Here is an 18,407-nt window from a genome sequence, read left to right on the forward strand (position 1 = left end):
ATATGATTGTTTTATTCAGAAAATGGGTGAGGAATGAGCTAGATTAATACGGTTACAATTTTGAAACCAGGACAAAGCGCTGTCTCCTTGCTCCTGACTCATTTACAAGGCAAGTGAATGAATGAATGAGAGTAGCAACAAGGAGATAGGTTATTCTAATGTATATAATGTTTTAGCACCAGAAGGTCAGTCCAGCTTTCAGGTTTGGTTGGTTGGTTTTCCCTGCTTCTAGCAAATAGAACCCTTCAAAACACATGATAGCTGGAAAGGTCGGAATGTAGAACAGATAAAAAGCATTTACTCCCAGACCCTGGGGCTCACACACAGATCACTTTGAAAACTGATTTAGCCCAAATGCAGAGAAGTGCCCTGATCATACCGTCAGAACACAAGCTGGCAGGCTCCTCTCATAACCCTCCCTGCGTATACACAGAATACTGCCTCTCGTGTCATTTATGGAGACCAGTTCCCAAGTTCTAACATCACTTAATGAGAGGATGCAGGGCAGCAGGATTTCTGGCAGCCCAGGGCTGGAGCTTGGCGCTTAAGGTGAAAGGAGAAACTTCTTGGGCCGTACCCTGTTCCCTCTGCGAGCAGACTGCTGACGGTAGAACCAGGAAGCGTACCTAGGATTGTTTCCTGACCAGTGGACCTGCCGCCCTGAAGGGCTCTGCGTCAGCTCTTGTCTGGTATTTGAGTTGGCCCCCAACAGTGATGGGCTCATTAAAGGCATGCTGGTTGGAGTGGTTGGGTAGGCGGAGGAGGGTCCTGAGACCTGTATCGCACTAAGTGGCAGTCTCCGAAGTAGACGCATTGCATGCGCATTGAGCTTTGATCTTTTAGTGCTCATTATGCTGTGAGCCTGTAGCCCGGTAGGGCCATGACCTTCCACCATGAGGGTGTGGTCATGCCAGGTGCCTTACTCCAATTTGCTCTTGTATTATTTTAGTGTAAAACACTGATGGAAGCACCTGGATGGCTCAGTCAGTGAAGCGTCTGATTCTTGGTTTCGGCTCAGGTCATTATCTCAGGGTCGTGGGGTCAGGCTCTGCACTCAGGGCAGAGTCTGCTGGAGAGTCTTTTCCCCCTCCTTCACCCTTCCCGTCTACTCTTCTCCCTGCTCTCTTTCTCTCTAAATAAAATCTTTATTTTTGTTTATTTATTTAGATTTTATTTGACATAGTACAAGTAAGCAGAGGGAATGGGAGAAAGCAGGCTCCCCGACTTGGGGCTTGATCCCAGGACCCTGGGATCACGACCTTAGCCATAGGCTGCCAGCTGCTTACCTGACTAAGCCACCCAGGAGCCCCTAAATAAAATCTTTTTAAAAAGTTTACACTGTGATAAATTACATACATGGAATCTAGGATGTTTTTCTATTTCCTTAAGCTGGAAAATGATATTTCTGTGGAATGGAAAGGAAGATAATGTTTGGTGGTGTGAGAGAAGAAAGAAGGCAGGGAGCCCCACTGGCAGTGGGTGACACATGAGGAAACCAGATGTGAAATGAGGACAGCTGTGGTGTGAGCTGAAGGTGTCCGGGTCCTTTGGAGGAAGGTACAAAGTGGCACAGGCATCCAGAAGTTCAAGAGAACTGCTAGTTACTACAGGTGGCTGGTGGTACGGACGCCTGGCTTTGACAGTATGGCTGTGAAGGGGGAGGCTCCACACTGAGAAGATGTGTCTGTTCCAGGAAAGGAGATTGGGGCCACCTTTTCTTAACTGATTGGTGGCGGGATGTAGTCTTCTCCCGTACCCCAGCCTCCCAGTCCACTGTGAACTCAAAGGCCAAATGAAATTTCTTGGCCTTAGTACCTTTGCCATCTTTCTGCCTTCCAAAAGTGCAAGTCTTGTTTGCACCAGAAACCACTGGTGGGAAATAAGGATTTACATCCTCCAGGAAGAAAGAGGGCAGCTTTGTGAGCTCAGCTACTCATTCTTTACCTCTCATTCCTTCCATGAGCTCCAGTCGCCCACCAGCCAATTTTTCAGAATTCGCAGAGAACTCACAAGTTGTGGATGGTAGCCTGGGAACCATGTTGGGCACCTGTACTGCTAGAGTTTGTGCAAACATGTTTGGAGTTGTAACCATAGGAAAATGTCTGGCCCATGGAGATGACCTTTGTTGAGACCGCTGCTTGGAGTAGGGCTTACAGGGGAGCATTTTAAGCTGGAGTTTTCTCTCTGTCTGATGCGTTGGGGCAAAAGGGAGGTCTGTCCTGCACTTAAGTGCTCAGTTGCAGAATGAGAGCAGAGCTTCCCATTGGTGTCGGGGACGCTCAGTAGGCTTGAAGAGTGTGATCTGCTCTGATGCCTGCGAAGTGATTGCCGCACAGATAAGCAAAGTGGAGGCTACCTTCTACTACCTGTCTCCCAGGTTTGATGCAAGGATTAGGGGATGAGGTAATGTCTGCAGATGGCTTCCTGTGTCGGGGAGAAAGACCTTGTACATGTAAGTTGGTGTCAGTGTAGGTAATAGTAGGCTTTGGGGATGTGTTTCCTTAATGGGGCTTTTGGACAGTCAGCGTTAACTGCGGGATGAGTGGGAGAGCCACTTGGTTCCTTTCCATCTTCGCTCTGCATTCTTTACTTGCACTCTTCAATCTCTCAGGCAGGGTGGGTGCAGACAGTTGGCCAGATCCATACTCGAAGGGAGTCGGTAGGCCTTTCTTTCCTTGGTAACTTGAGAAGGGAGCACTTGGTAAGTAGTAAGTTGTAAACCTGTTAAGTGCCCAATACAGACTACTGATACTGGTCTTCAAGAAGATTCGCATGTACCCATACGAAGAAAATTGAGAGACTTTTAGGCTGCTTGACCTTAACTTCACTCCAGTCATGTTTTCCCAGTAGACTGTGGAGGACGCCAATTCCATGTGTTCTTTTCAGACCATCCTGTGTGATAGGGAGAGGGGAGCAGGGGAAGGCCCAATGTTGTGGAGGCCGCAGTGAGGTATTAGAGCCTGACCCTCCAGTTCATGAGAAGTGGGGCTTAAATTTGCAGGGATTTTGAGAGCTGATTTTTTTTTCTTGTTCTTTTAAGGAGTAGGGGGAGGGGCAGAGGGAGAAGGGGAAAGAGAATCTTAAGCAGGGTCCAGGCCCAGAGATCATGACCTGAGCCGAAATCAAGAGTAAGATGCTCAATTGACTGAGCCACCCAGGCACCCCATTGAGAGCTGATTTTTAAATACCATCATTATTTACAATTAAATAAACTTAGTAGTGTAAGTTATATTAAGAACAACAAGAGTAGTAAATGCTCAAAACTCATCACTAAAGAGTTTTGTCCTAATGTACTACATTGTACTCTTGTCTGCCCTTGAGGTGTGTATGTGGCTGTGTCTGTCTGGTGGGAATACCATTTCCTGGTGTGCTTCTGCTCTGCTGAAGCCGAACAGTTTCAGTTGAATGAATATAATTTGAATGGGGGTAAGAAATAGTTTAACAGTAAATCGTATCAGTTAAATTTACTGGGGAAATACATTTATTGAGAAGAGAGTCCGTTGAGATGCAAGTCCACTCACCTAATCCGGGCTGAAACGCTGTCCTATGTTGGCACCAGATGAAAGAGTTGGGCAGATGTCAATGAAAGCATTTTGTGAGAATCAGTTGGCCTGACAGAATTTACACCAGAGAGTATGGTATATCATGTTGTTTGTAAATTGTATGCTACACATCCTTCATGGCAGTAAATTCACAATAAACTTCTGTATATCCAGGCATCCAAAGAGCAGGTTAAATATTGACAGCGTAATGAAGACACTAGAGGACTGGCAGTTTGGGTTATCTAGAACAAACAGGTAGAGTGGGAATAGGGCAGACAGAACAGGAAGTGGTGGCAAGGCCCAGGGTGTGGTCGGGGCACTGGGTGACTGAGCTGCTGTGAGGTACAGGTACGGGCCTTAGGGGGGATGAGGTCAGGGGAAGGTGAGGCCTGGCAGTCGCGTGGGGCGTGCACATTAGACTTACTTCAGAGCCAACGAAAGGGACGGCAGCAACACCTGGGGTGCAGAGGAAGTCTCAAATTCAAGTGCCAAAGCCTTTAATTTGGGGAAGAAACCAGGAGGCACGTGGCAGCTGGTTATCAGTGGCCAGGAAGGGCACACAGGAGGGTAGCTGGATGCCCTAAGCATCAACAGAGGCTTTGAAACTTGCTGGTGGAAGAAAAAGTTTCCGGAGTTGGAAGTGGAATGCAAAAGGATGCCAGTTCTGCTTTTGACTCAAGGTGTGTCACTTAGGGACCTGCTTACTGGAGTGAGCGGGGGAATTACATGACCCGAGTCAAGACCCCCTCACAACGCCTGGCACACAGGGCTCCAGAAATTGGGGTGACCAAACATTCTAGTTTGCCCAAGACAGGCTTGGGCAACTTGTGCCCGGCATAATTGTTACTGTTGCTCTTATCACTCTGAAGGTTTCAGGTTTGGGTGGTTAATTACATGTTCACTCTACCCATGAATAACTGCTGTTCGGTTTCTGCTTCCCGGAGTCCTCCCTTCACAGTGGATGTACTCAGAGCTCCAGTGGGTGAGCTCAATGAGGGCCCCCGGAAGAAGCTGCCTTGGGCTGGACGGTCGAAGTGTAATCCCAGGCAGATGAGGTCCTTTCCAGCCTTCTTTCCAGCCTTTTCATCTGCTGGACCATTTGTTTTGGGGGGAATGTCTTTCTCCTTTCCTTAAGCAAGGTACAGCTCAAAGCCTTCCCTACCGTTCAGCCCTACCCCAGCCTCCCCTCTCAGGGGGTTTACTTGAACAGGTGGGTTAGCTGAGTTTCAGGGCTCTTTCCCCACACACAAGTGTGGCTGTGATGAGCTCTAGCTAAATAATAATAATCCTTCGTAGTCCAAGGCAGCCCCGTAGCCATCTTAAAAAGAAGTTCGGAGCCAGGCCTGACTCACTTGGGTCATCACCAAGCTCCCAGGGAGCCGAAAGCAACTGGCCGGTACACTTGACCACCAGACACAGCCAAAGGCATTCTTTGGTGAGCCAGTGTGCGTCTGCCAACATTCCAACACATTAAAAACAGACCAAGAAGCCCAAGGTATTTTGACAGGTCTGGAACTGCTATTTGCTTTCTTCAACCAAGGAAAAGCTCAAAAAGACGGGAGAGGGGAAAGGAGCCATGATGAAATATCTATAAGAGATCATCAGCCTTCTTTCCAGCTGGTGGTCCCTATGGGTTGCAAAACCCTGCCTTTCCATATGGCTTTTCTCCGGGCTCAGGGGACAGAGCCAGTTCCTTGTATTTATCACCTACCTCCAAAGTTGCCATTAAGAACATAATGCCCATGCATCCGCTTACCGCCACCCCTGGAAGGGAAGCTGCGTGTCTGTAGCTACGGGTTGTGCCAATCCGTGTCAGTTTAGAAAACAGGTTGGGGTGGCGGGGGGGCGGGCAACTGTTCAGCCTTAGTTGCTGATGTGTTTTCATAGAACCTCCCCTGAAAAAGACGTAAAAGCTGTCATTTGTAATTTTTGTCTTAAAAATTGTTGCTGTGGCATTGGGTGGTCTCCACTTCTCCCCCTACCAAGTGGAATTAGATAAAATACGTGGACTTTTGCATCCTGATTTTTAAGAATATTATTTTGAAATTAATTTGAAATCTTCAAATATTTCTTGAAATAAAATATTTTGAAAGGGAGGTGATTTTCTCCTTTGAAAAACAAGAAGTTTTTCCTACTTCAGTTCACCGCACCTACCAAACCCAGGACTTGGTAAAAAGGAGACATTTCCTGAGGTCTGGCCATTTTGTTTAGAAATACTGTTGAAGCTGTTATAAGACATAACCTGAATAGAAAATGTCATTGATCCCTTTAAATGTATCTTAGGAGATCTCAAAATTCTTCGAGCCCTATGGGCTATACTTTAAATTAGTGTTATTTAAGGTTCCAGTTCCCTTCTGACTCTGTTTTCTGTCTTGAATAATTGATACTCCGTTAAAAGCATGAATAATTTTCAAAACCCTGGCTAGGACAGGCTGGAAGCATTTAACAGCTGTATGGAATCTCATGTAACCATCATGTGCCTTTCTTTTTTTTTTTTTTTTTTTTGAAACAACAATTGTCCTTGTCTTTTGTAAGAAAATCACATGATTAAAAAAATAGATGACTAGCAATAATTCTGCTGTCACTTGGTTACTGGCAGAAGTAGGGATAGGGAGGAAGACATAAGAAAAATGCATTCTTGGATCTCGCAGCCACACCAATCTGCAAACCTTCCTGGAGTAAATAATTTCCTTTGTCATTTCTGGGGAACTAAAAAAAGGCTTCGGAATGTTTCCAGGACTGGGCATTCTGTTGTGTAATACTTTTGGAGTCTGAGTTTACCTTCCTTTGCTCAAAGAGTTGGCTCCAAACCCAACCATCTTCCCCCCTCCTGGATCTGAGTGTTGGAGAAACTGATAGGAATCGAGTGAATGAAAATTCAGTCTTTCTTATGGACAATGATACTCCCTCTGGGGTTAGAATTTCTTAATGTATTTGACAGCAAAAAAAGTTTGAATCAGCTACGGATCCCAGAGATGCTGGTTGACCCAAGTGTCTTGGAATGAAGTGTGCCTTTGTTTCAATTGTTCCTGCTTGGGAAGAGAGCTGCAGAGTACCTGTGCCTCAAATTGAGTGACAGGGGAGATCTTCCTCGATTCCTGAGTATAAAAGTCCCAAATGTGAATGTTTGAAAGCAGCAGGGCTAGTCACTGACCTACACAAGGAAGGTGCTGGAATTGAGTATTTCTTGGTGAAATGAGCCCATATTTTTTTCCCAGGACAGTTCTAAGACTTGTGGACGGAAAACTATAATTAAGAAAAGTGCATGGGTTATTAGTAAAGGCCTCCTGTTCAGAAGGTTTCGTGAGTTCGGTAGCGCTTAGCATTTTGTAATGCCCTCCGTCAAAGGATCCCAAGCATCTGCTGATGTAAGGTCCTCCTCTTCCCTTTGAATTAAAAAGAGCAGAACAGTACCTGACTGGCTCAGTCAGTAGAGTGTGCAACTCTTGATCAGTTCGAGTTCAAGTCTCCCTGTTGGGTGTAGAGATTACTTGAAAACAAAACTAAATAAAGAGAGCAGAGCAAACCCACTCTAGGTGGACCACAGACTAGGGGAAAATGTCCCCTGGGCAGGGGACTCATGTTACTGGAGACCTGAGGGAACCTCGAAGTAGGAGTTACTCACTGTGGGCAATAAGATTATTTGGGGGGAATCTGTAGACATGCCCCTTCCAGGGCTCCTCCGAGACCTTCAGGCTCGGAATCTGCAATAAGAGTTACAGTGGCTGAGAAATTCGCATTTTAACTATTCTGGGTGATTTTTATGAATGGTGATGTTTGAGAACCGCCCCTCCTACCCCTACCCTGGTCTATGGGGGGTACTAATAACATTAACTGCCATTCATTCATCCGTCCAATGATTAAATGTCTATTGAGCACCTGTTGTGTCCCAGGCCTTCTGCAGAGGGCTAGGGTTAGTTACCCTGTGTGGTCGACAGGACAGGGGTAGACCTGTCAGCCACCCTCCTGAGGCTCCACGTCTCCTACTCTCTTCAGCTGTGGAGGGAGGTTTGCTCAACCAGAAAGACCTCATGAAGTATTCTTTAAAAATAGGCGACTTGGGGGGCGCCTGGGTGGCTCGGTTGGTTGGGCGGCTACCTTCTGCTTGGGTCATGATCCCAGGGTCCAGGGATCGAGTCCCACATCGGGCTCCAGGCTCTGCAGGGAGCCTGCTTCTCCCTCAGACCCTTTCCTCTCTCATGCTGTTTCTCTCTCTCTCTCACTCAAATAAATAAAATCTTAAAAATAGGCTACTTGGATCAGATAAATCCCGGGCTGATAACTGACCCTGAAACTCCAAAATTTCTGTCAGCCATCAAAGGCTTTTCTCTGCCTACCATTCTGGTGAGTGCTGAGTAAGTGGGCTGACTAGAGAGGACCCCTGTCCTCCAGGTGCTTACGAGTCGAGGCTTGGTTTGGCTTCTCACCAGCACGAGGCTCAATCCCTGAATAATGCTGTGGAGTGACCTTTAAGCAGCTTGAGCCCCAGAGGCAGACCTGGAAACACAGCCGATTTGATCTAGAGTGACCACAAGGCTGAGCTAAATGCTTCCAGGTCTAAGGAAAATAACCCAGCCCGTGAAGGATCTGTTTTCCATTGGAAATGAGCCTTAAAAAAAAAAAAAAAAAAAAAAAAAAAGTAATAATAATAAAGCTGTAGGAGAGAAGAAACTCATCTTGCAAAATCTTTGAAGGAACGTAAGCTGGACCTGGTTGTTCTGGCTGAGATGAGCTTACCATACAGACCTCTGTGGCCCAGGCTGGGCAAGTGTCTTTTTGCTCCCCGGCCAAGCCTGCTGCAGCTCCAGGGTGGGGAGCCTCTGTTCCAAAGCCCTGGTGAGGAGCAACAGCCACAGTGCGAACTGCCCTGGGGAGGATCAGACACTTGGTTGTGATAATGCATTGACACCTCATTTGGGTGGTGTCCTCAGGCTGAGCTCTGTTCCACACAAGGGAACGTTCCGGATTACAGGAAGTCGCTGCCCCTATGGCTGCCTGGATTTTTTCTTTTGTTTGAAAAGTGTCCCCCAAAGTAGGATGTAAATCTTGGTTGCAAAAAGAATCTTACCCAGTTCAACTTGACCTTTTTGGATGACATGACAGAATATCTGCAACTGAGCCAAGTTGGGGTTCAGAGATGTCCTCGCACCTTGACACAGATCTCGGTGTTGGGCCTTCTCTCCCTTCAACTCTCTCGCTGGGTCCCTCACTCTCCCTACTCTTTATCGTGGAAAATTTCCGACCTACACAAAAGCAGGGAGAATAGAAAATGCAGTGGTCCTCCATGTCCTCATCCCCTGGGTTGAACAGTTATCAATTCATGACCAAACTTGTTTTATATATACCCACCCTTCACCCTGAATTATTTTGAAAAAACTCCATATAGCACGTGATATCACCTGTTTAAAAGGTTTATCTGTATAATTATGTAGAGAAGAATCCTTTTAAGTGTTAAAATATTTTTGACATGTAGAACTGACATACGTTCGGACCCTCAGAACACAAGTGTACCATTCAGTGAATTTGGAAACTCCATCTCAAGGTAAATCACGTTTTCAGCATCTTGTCCCTTCGTGCCCTCCTCAGTCAGTTCCCTGCGTTGAGAAGCAACCACTGATCTGATTTTTATTGCTACTGGTTATTTTTGCCTATTTGAGAATTTCATATAGTGAGATCATCGTTCTGAACTCCTGGCTTCCTCTGGTGTACTATTTTTGCGATTCGGCCATGTCATTGCTTGTATTAGTGGTTTGACCCCTCTATTTTTGAGTAGTATTCCATTGAATAGATAGGTGAGTTGGTTGATCCATTCTTCTGTTGATGGATACCTGTGCTGTTTTCAGCTTTTGATTAGTATGAATAAAGCTGCTATAAACAGTCCTTTCCAAGGCTTGTGTGTATGTGTTTGTGTGTGTGCACATACAGTTTTATTTCTCTTGAGTAAATACCTAGGTTTGGGATTGCAGAGTCATAGGTATATTTACCTTTTTAAGAAAGTGCTGAATGGTTTCCCAAAGTGGTTGTCCCATTTTACACTCCCACCAGCAATGTTTGAGAGTTCTGGTTGTCCTACATCCTCTCCAAAATTTTGCATTTTTCATCTTCTTAACTTTAGCCATTCTGTTGCTTATAGTGGTATCTCATTATGATTTTAATTTGCATTTCTCTGGTGATTAATGTTGTTGAACCCCTTTTCATAGGCTTATTGGCCATTTGTACATCCTCTTTCATGAAGTGTCTATTCAAGTATTTTACTCATTTTTTTGATTGGGTTGTTTGTCTTTTTATTATTGAGTTTTGGAAGTTTTTATATATTGTGGGTACAAGATATGGGTGTTGTTCTGTTTGTCTTATCTATCTTTTCAGATCTAGGTGTTGCACATATATTCTCATAATGTGCTATCGATTTTCTTGACAGTGTCTTTTGATAAATAGTACTTTTAAGTCCACTTTGTTAACATTTTTCCTTTAAGATTTGTGCTTTCTGTGTTTTCACCAAGAAATCTTTATCCACCCCTGTGTTCTCTTATGTTTTCATCTAATCATTTTTTTTTGTTTATCTATAGGATCAAGAACAAAAACAACAACAAAAATATAATCATAATACCATTATCACACATACGGAGTAAGAAAAATCTTAATATTATTAAGGATCCAGTGAACACAATGTTAAAATTTTCTGTTATTTTCTAAATTTTCCTTAGAGTTTGTTTATTCAAATTAGAATCCCAATGACATTCTATATTGCTATTTTCATACGTCTCTAAGAGTCTTTCTTAATCTATATATCTTGCCTTTTTTTCTTTTTTTTTGCATTCTGTTGAAGAAACTGGATCATTGGTCTTGTAGACTACCCCATGATTTGGATTTCAGGTTGTATCTTCATGGGATCATTTAGTCTATTTCTCATCCCCTGGATGTCCTGAAAATTACTGGTTAGATCTCGAGCTATGATCATATCTATGTTCATTTTTTGTAAAGAATGTATCACAGTGTTCTGTGAATACATAGGAAGAGAAGTACATGACATTTGTGTCTCTTTCTCATGATTTTAGCAGCCACTGATGATCATTGTTGTCATGATTATTTTATTACGGGTTATAAAATGAGGATATTCTATCATTTCTTTTAAATTCATTAGCTGAAAACTTCTGTGAAGCGACCTTCCTGTAAGAACTATTTGGGCGCCCTATGGACTTTACCTTGAATAGTTCCCAGGACATCATTGATTTCAGCAGATCGCTAACCTGCTTTGTACCACCCGTTTTAAGTTCTCCCCACAGCGTTAGTCTGAAGTTGTTGCTTATTAGTATTTACAGCAACAGCAATAATAATCACTGTCTGCTGAGCACTTTTCAGGGCAGGTTCTAACCTAACTATTCAATGTAGGTCACTCATCAGATACTCTGAGGTGGAAATGATTACTCATAGATCCTCATGGCTTTCACCATAAGATAATGAATTTATTTATTTATTTATTTATTTGCAGATGGCTTTTTTTTTTTTTAAAGATTTTATTTATTTATTTGACAGAGAGAAAGATCACAAGTAGACAGAGAGGCAGGCAGAGAGAGAGAGGGGGTAGCAGGCTCCCTGCTGAGCAGAGAGCCTGATGCGGGGCTTGATCCCAGGACCCTGAGATCATGACCTGAGCCGAAGGCAGAGGCTTAACCCACTGAGTCACCCAGGCGCCCCCCGATAATGAATTTATTTCATCATCCCTGATCTTCCCTGTGGGCCATTGATTCCACTATGGATATGTGGAAGGCTTCCCTCCTCCCTTAACTTTTTAGGTTGAAAAGATTGATACCATGAAATGCCTTTCCCTGCATGGAAAAAATAAGACCTCAGGATAAACACTCCTATAACAGGATGTTGACTATCCCCATGAAAGGTGAAAGACTGTGGCTCCAGCATGCGTAATCCCAACTCTGGCTGCTTACTGACTCAAGCCAGAAATTTAACCAAGTCATGCCACCCTGACAAAGGCTCCATTTCCTCCTCGGTAGAATGGGAAAAATAATACCGGATTGTGACTTGTTGCCAAAGAGGTGTTTCCTACTACAGACCACATGGAGACAAGTTGGGTAGGTAGTGGAGTTTGTGACTGCTTGCTTCCAAATAAACATAGGAGAGCAACATCCCAGAGAACATACCCTCCCTGATGAGAGTCCCCATTTTTCCATCCTTGTGGCTTCATGTCTTTTAAAAGGAAATGACCTAAGTGACAAGATGTTTGAAGGAAATTATTAAACTGAATACTTGACTTTGACTTGAAAGAAGAAAGTGGTCAAGATTTGAAAGACGAATGAGCTTGTGCTACAGAGCAGTCCATTTTGCCAGGAGACATACCATTCACCTAGGGGATAGGCTGAGGTTTGCACTCTGTCTTGATTGGAGAAGGGGGATGATTTTTGTCTCTTAAGCAGCTTGTGCTTCCTAGCTCTCGATGCCCTTCCACAAATATAGCTTACGCACACCCAGCCAAGTTGCCATCCCCTTGGACATTTAACTCAGTTATGAAACAATTTATTTTCCCTTAAAACCTCAACCAAGGATTGCTGTGGTCTTTCCTGAAGATATACATATGTTCAAAAAATGTTTACCAGTCCCCACTGTTTTGTTTTGTTTTTCTTCCTTTTTTTTTTTTTTTTTTCAAGAGGGGAGCTGGGGGAGAGGCAGAGGAAGAGGGTGAGAGAGAATCTCAAGCAGGCTCCACACCCAGGGCAGACCTTGTTGCCAGGCTTGATCTCACGACCCCGAGATCATGACCTGAACTAAGATCAAGAGTCAGATGCTTAACTGACTGAGCCACCCAGGCACCCCCAGTCTCCATTGTTTTAAGCTAGGGATTCTGTTTTATATAGAATGATTATTCATACCGGTTTTCTCAGGACAGCTTCAACTTCTACTTGTTGGCCTCTGGTAGTTAATAATAGTATCCTCTTTCACTTTCAGAAGTGTTCTGGTTTGGGTATGTCATATGGACACCTACTTACACACAATAGTTTACCCGATACTTTTCTTCCGGCTCAGGTGTGAAGTGGTGGACTTGAGCATGTCCTCTTGGCTCCTCCTGGAGGAGGGACTCACTGGCGTTTCATGACTGTCCCCCTCTGATATAACCCATGAGACCAAGAGTGCCCCCCCCAGTCTTACTCAGCCTTCCTACTTCTAAATAACTGGAAATACTGTTTTTCCATTGAAGCCACTCTAAGTCTCCACCTTGCAGCTCATTCCAAGAGAGCATAGCAAGTATGTAGCAACTGCCATGTTTCATGTTAGCCTGTCCACGAGGATCTGAGCTGCAGTCTTACAGAATGAGGCCAGGTTCTCATGGCTGGGCATCATACTCCTGAAGCTTTTGCTCAACGAATGAGAACCACATTAAGAGGATGCTGTTCATTTCATTATTTTATTTTATTTTTTAAGAAAGATTCTATTTATTTATTCAAGAGAGAGAGTGCACAAGTTGGGGTGGCAGAGGGGGCGGATGGAGAGGGTCCCTGACGCTGGGCTCGATCCCAGAACCCTGGGATCATGGTCTGAGCTGAAGGTAGACGCTTCACCAACTGAGCCACCCAGGAGCCCCAAGGATGCTGTTCACATCAGACAGCTACCTCAGTGTACCATAATAGACCAGCACTGTCCAGGCCAGACAGAGGAGAGGCAAGGGAAATTCAGCTGGGTCTGAAACACAAACACACAAACAAAAACAACCTAAGATCTACCCATCAGAGTCCTATGCATAATCAGGCTGAGTCAAAAGTGGCAACTAGGGGCACCTCGGTGGTTCAGTCAGTTAAGTGTCTAACTTTTGATTTGGACTGGGGTCATGATCTCAGAGTCTGCTGAAGGTTCTCTCTCTCCCTCTCCTTCTGCCCATCCCCCTGTCATGTCCTGTCTCACTCTCAAGAAAAAAAGTCAACTATATAAAAATCAGAAACTTTAAAAAAAGGGGGAGGCAACTAGACATAGCTAAAATAATCAAGTATCTTGCCTGATGGGGGCCCCAGACTCAACTAAGGGAAGATAGATAAGATTTGAATTCCTAAGTGAGTTCAACTTGGGTGCCTCTTTGGGATATACACTGAAGCCACTCATGAATTACCCTGGTCGTTATTCATGTGTACATCCTTCTAACAATGTAACAATCAAGATAATAGATCTGAAAACACTTTAAAAACTGAAATGTGTGTAAATATTAAGTAGTATGATCCACTATATTTGTGGCATTGTGTTGAAGGCCTCTGGGAACAAACAACCAGTAAGACATGATTCTTACCTTCAAAAGCTTGTAATTCAGTAAAGCAAATCATTGCAACACAAATAAGGCTCCCAGCAGCCAAAGCTAGAACGATCTGGGCAACAAAATAAGTAATGGTAGTATTTATATTTAATATAATTTAATTCCTGAATAATATAAAATCTACAATGATAGAAGAGTATAATTATATATTCTGTGATGTAATACATAGTATAATTTAATGTTAATTTTAAATAGTACAAATACTTTGCAACTAATACTGAGAAGTGTAAATGAAATAAATAAGTATGTGAGGAGGAGACACACGCTTTCTTTACAGAAAAGTTCTAATGAATAAATACAGATGGAATGAGGGGAGTAAATGTCACCATTCGAGTATCCGAGTAATGATTGTTGCAGGAAGATCCACCTGATGAACGGTAAATTAGTGAAAGTTTAAGGAGAAACAGAATATCTGCATAGCCTCAAAATGTCTCCCCCACATATTTTCTTTTCAAATTTTAAAAAATTAACATATAATGTATTAGCCCCAGGAGTACAGGTCTGTTCTCTCATGTATTTCTAACTGTGAAGGGTGTACATAATGAGACCAGAGTGGAGAACTCTGGCAGGTGCCACCTTGGCCAAGCGATCAAGGTCAGCATCAACGGTAGTAAGACTCAGCGTCACCATGCACTTGCTGATGTGATGTCCTGAGAAGACGCATCCTGTCTGTGGTATTCTTGCCGAGAATGAACAACCTCAGTCTAGTGGTGAGAAGACATCAGACCAACCCAAGTTAAGAGACATTTTATAAAATACTTGATCAGTCTGTCTCTCAAAGTGTCCGGCTCACATCACAGATTTGGGGAGAGTAAGGAGACTTGATACCTGAATGCAGTGAGGGATCCTAGATTGGATCTCGTTACAGAGAAAAGGACCCTGGTAGAAAAAAAAATCCAAAAAACCCCTGTAGTTTAGGTAATAGTATTGTTCCAGTGTTAACTTCCTGGTTTGGACTGTTGTACAGTGGCTATATAGGTGTTAACACCAAGGGAAGTTGGATGAAATGTGTGCAAAACCCCTTTGTATTATTTTTATAACTCTTCTGTGTGTCTATAATTATCGTTAAAAATCAGTATATGTGCATGATAGCTAGGGGTAAACAGTTAGTGTGCTCACTCTGTCTCTCCCCTGTGGTACAAGCAAGATTCCTGGCATGTCCAGGAACCTCGCCTGCTCAGAATGAAAATAATCTCCTTGTCGGACTCTTCCGCACTCTGGAAACTGGCTTGTCGGCATGTTGGGGTCGCTGGGCCCAGCGTGTCCGGGAAGCCTCTGTGGGGTGGTTGGATGCCTGAAGTGTCCTACAGGGTTGCATGGTGCTTGGTTCCGTTCCTGTCGCTCCTGGGGGCCATGCTGTCTCTGGAGCTGCTTTCCCCAGGCCTGTGTAAGGTTGGGATTTTGGCATGAAGGCTCCTCCAGAGAAACATGCTGGAATCTTCTGTCATGGCTAGACAGCCCCCACTGGGCCTGTTTGCTGTCCCTTTCCCTTTGCTCCCAAGTGGTGTCAGGAGATTTGGGGAACTTCTGACTCATTTTAGCGAGTGACTGTGGCCATTCTGCTGAGACGCTGTGTCCCCAAGGGAAGAGGCAAGTGCTGCCTGGGAAGGTGTCTGCAGTCGCGTGGCTCCTTGGGACGACAAGCTCAAATAGGACTTTATGGCCACATGTCATGGAAACCATAATGTGATTTTTGGGAGCAGGGCGGTGCTGGTGGAGGGGGTATTTGGCTCTGCTTCTGTTTGAATGGTCTGTCAGCAGCTCCAAAGTGTAGCAGCGTGAAGTCTGTCATGCATGGCATGACTTTTAGATCTGCAGACTTGAGGCCAGAACATGAGCTTTAAAGAATCCAAGCCATGAGAAAGCGTGTACTCAGGGAAACTCTCATCTCTGCGTATTCGATTCTGGAAACTCTGCCGAGAGAGAGAGCAGCCCTTCCGTTAATTAATTTTCTGAAAAAAATGAACTTTAAATGGATTGTCATATTTTTTCTTCCAGGAGTTGGTCCCTAGATGCCAAATAAATATCCCCTTTATCTTGGGATATGTGTGTGTGTGTAGGGAGAGGGTGATGCTTTTACTTGGTCCCACTGTATGCAGTGCAACTAGGTCCTGCTTGGAGAGCTGGTAGCAAAGCTAGGGATGGGGGTTAGCCCGGTCCCACTACCCCCTCCTCTCTGTAACTGTGATAGAGGTTCATGAAACCACAGGGCTTAGGGGACACCTAAGATATTATGTCCCACAGGAAGGCAGTCTCTGGGCCTTTCTGCGTCCAAAGTGGGGAGCCGAGTGAGAAGGTAGAGAGGAATGGTTGGAGGGTTGGAATCTGTTCTGAGAGTCAGTGTCAAATCCTGGCTCTTTCGCCCAACAGTTATGTAACCCTGGGCAGGCACCTTCACCGACCTGAGCCCTTCTTTCCTCCCTGACGAAACAGGATAAAAAGTAATGCCTTCTTTTCGGGAGTGTTGTGAGGCTTACATAACACAGTGCTTGTAAGCCGCCCGTGGGGCACGGGGCACGGAGGATGGGCTCTTAGCTCCTGCCGTCCCTCCTGTGGGGCTTCCCTCTCACCCTCCCTCTCATCCAGGTGGATGTTTGCATCTTCATCTCCGGGGAGGGGGCCAGGGATGCACACAGGTCTGTCTGACTCCCTGGGCCAGTGTGCCTTCTCTCCATCACCAGGCTCACTCTGGAGCCCAATGAGGCGGGTGGTGTGGGCTCCGAGAGACTGCCGCCGACCTTGGAAGCCTTTTAAACAGCTTTGCCTATGCAGAATCATCCTTGGAAAAATCTGTTCATCAGCCATGTGCCCTGCCAGGTCGGCAGCAGCCCAAGTGCTTTATTTTCAATTTTTTTTCCCCCCAGTGAAACAGGCTGCAAGGCCCACCTCCAGTTCAGACCCCCACAAGTCTCAGTGCTAGAAAGCATCATGGTGAGTGGCTTTGGTGAACATGTCTTCTGTGCCACCACTGTGCTCAAAGCATTCCCTGCGTTATCCCATTTAAGCCCTGTGTCAGTCCTGAGAGGAAGGGGTTTTATTTCTATTTTCCTGATGAGGAGTCTGAGGATTAGAAAGGTTTAAGAATTCATTCCAGCTTGTCGAGCAGAGCTGGTCTACCTACAAGGCCATGTTCTTTACCACCATGCTGTGTTGTCCAACTCAGACCAATCCAGACGGAACGTTCAAGGTTTTCCTAAGCCGAGTGTCAAGGGCAAGTGACTGGATGCTCATATTTGGATACGGAAAAGCAGGGGGTGCCTGGGTGGCTCAGTCGGTGAAGCGTCTGCTTTTGGCTCAGGTCATGATCTCAGAGGGTCCTGGGATCGAGTCCCACATCTGGCTTCTCGCTCATTGGGGAGCCTGCTTCTCCCTCTGCCTGCTGCTCCCCCTGCTTGTCTTCTCTCTCTCTTCCTGGCAAATAAATAAATAAAATCTTAAAAAAAAAAAAAAAGATATGGAAAAGCCCATTACACACCTGACAGGTATAACCCAGCCAGGGCCACGCCTTCTGCACTCCTGGCCCGTGAAGATGAACTTAGGACTTTAACAGTGTTCTTCTACACGGAATGCCATCCCCTAACGTCTGGACTGATGATTCTGGAACGCATAATCCAGGATTCAGGGAAAAACGGGGGTTGGGTTGGAACAAACTGTATAAACCAATAAGCAGCCATTATGCAGCGCTGTGGTGAGAGCTTTGGACTCCGCAGGGCTGGTTTACCAAATTTGGCAGGGAAAGCACCTCTACTCAGAATCTTCCTGCTGAGATGTTACTCCTGGACGTGTACGCTCCGACTTCTGTGAGACGATGTAAAATATTTAAGAAGAATGCATTTGTTGGGTCCGGGGATCTTACTTCACCAGCTAGACTCTGGTAGATAATAGGACATCTGTGTGTGGCACCGGGAGCTTGTAAACCACGACGAAACCATGATCATATCATTGCTCAGCCGCGCGGCTCCCCTCCTGGGGTCAAACCCACACATTGGCGGTTGGTTTCCATTCTTGTTGCGACATCCCTGGGGTGGGAGGCAGCAGTCCCACACTTCATATAGTTTTGAAGATGTGGGACTTGAGTTACAGTGTTATTTTTTATATGCCATCCATTGCCACAAGGTATTTGCGTTAATATCAAAGGTGGAAAGAAGAGAAATAATTAAGCAACAGAGCACTGATTCGTTAAGAGACTCTCATACTCACTGTTTCTCTTTGTCAAATCATCCTGTTATACCTCGGTCTTTTTATTATAGAACATTTCTACCAGGCACAAATGTACACTAGTATAATGGCCCCACCTGCTTACTACCCAGCTGTAACACGTACAGTCCCCATTTACCCTACAGCAGAGTATTCTGAAAGCAATGCTTCCAATTCTCTGGATCTGTAAATACTTCAGTATTAATCTCTAAATGATAAAGGGCTCTTTAAAACAAAACAAAACAAAACAAAACAAAAAAACACCACAGTCTGATTATCATGCCTTAAAAAAATCAACAATAATTGTTTATTATCCATTAGCGTTCTTATTTTCCTGACATCTGACACACTTTTTTTTT

Source organism: Mustela erminea, chromosome 15 (assembly GCF_009829155.1).
Source record: "Mustela erminea isolate mMusErm1 chromosome 15, mMusErm1.Pri, whole genome shotgun sequence".
In the NCBI taxonomy this organism is placed as follows: Eukaryota; Metazoa; Chordata; class Mammalia; order Carnivora; family Mustelidae; genus Mustela; species Mustela erminea.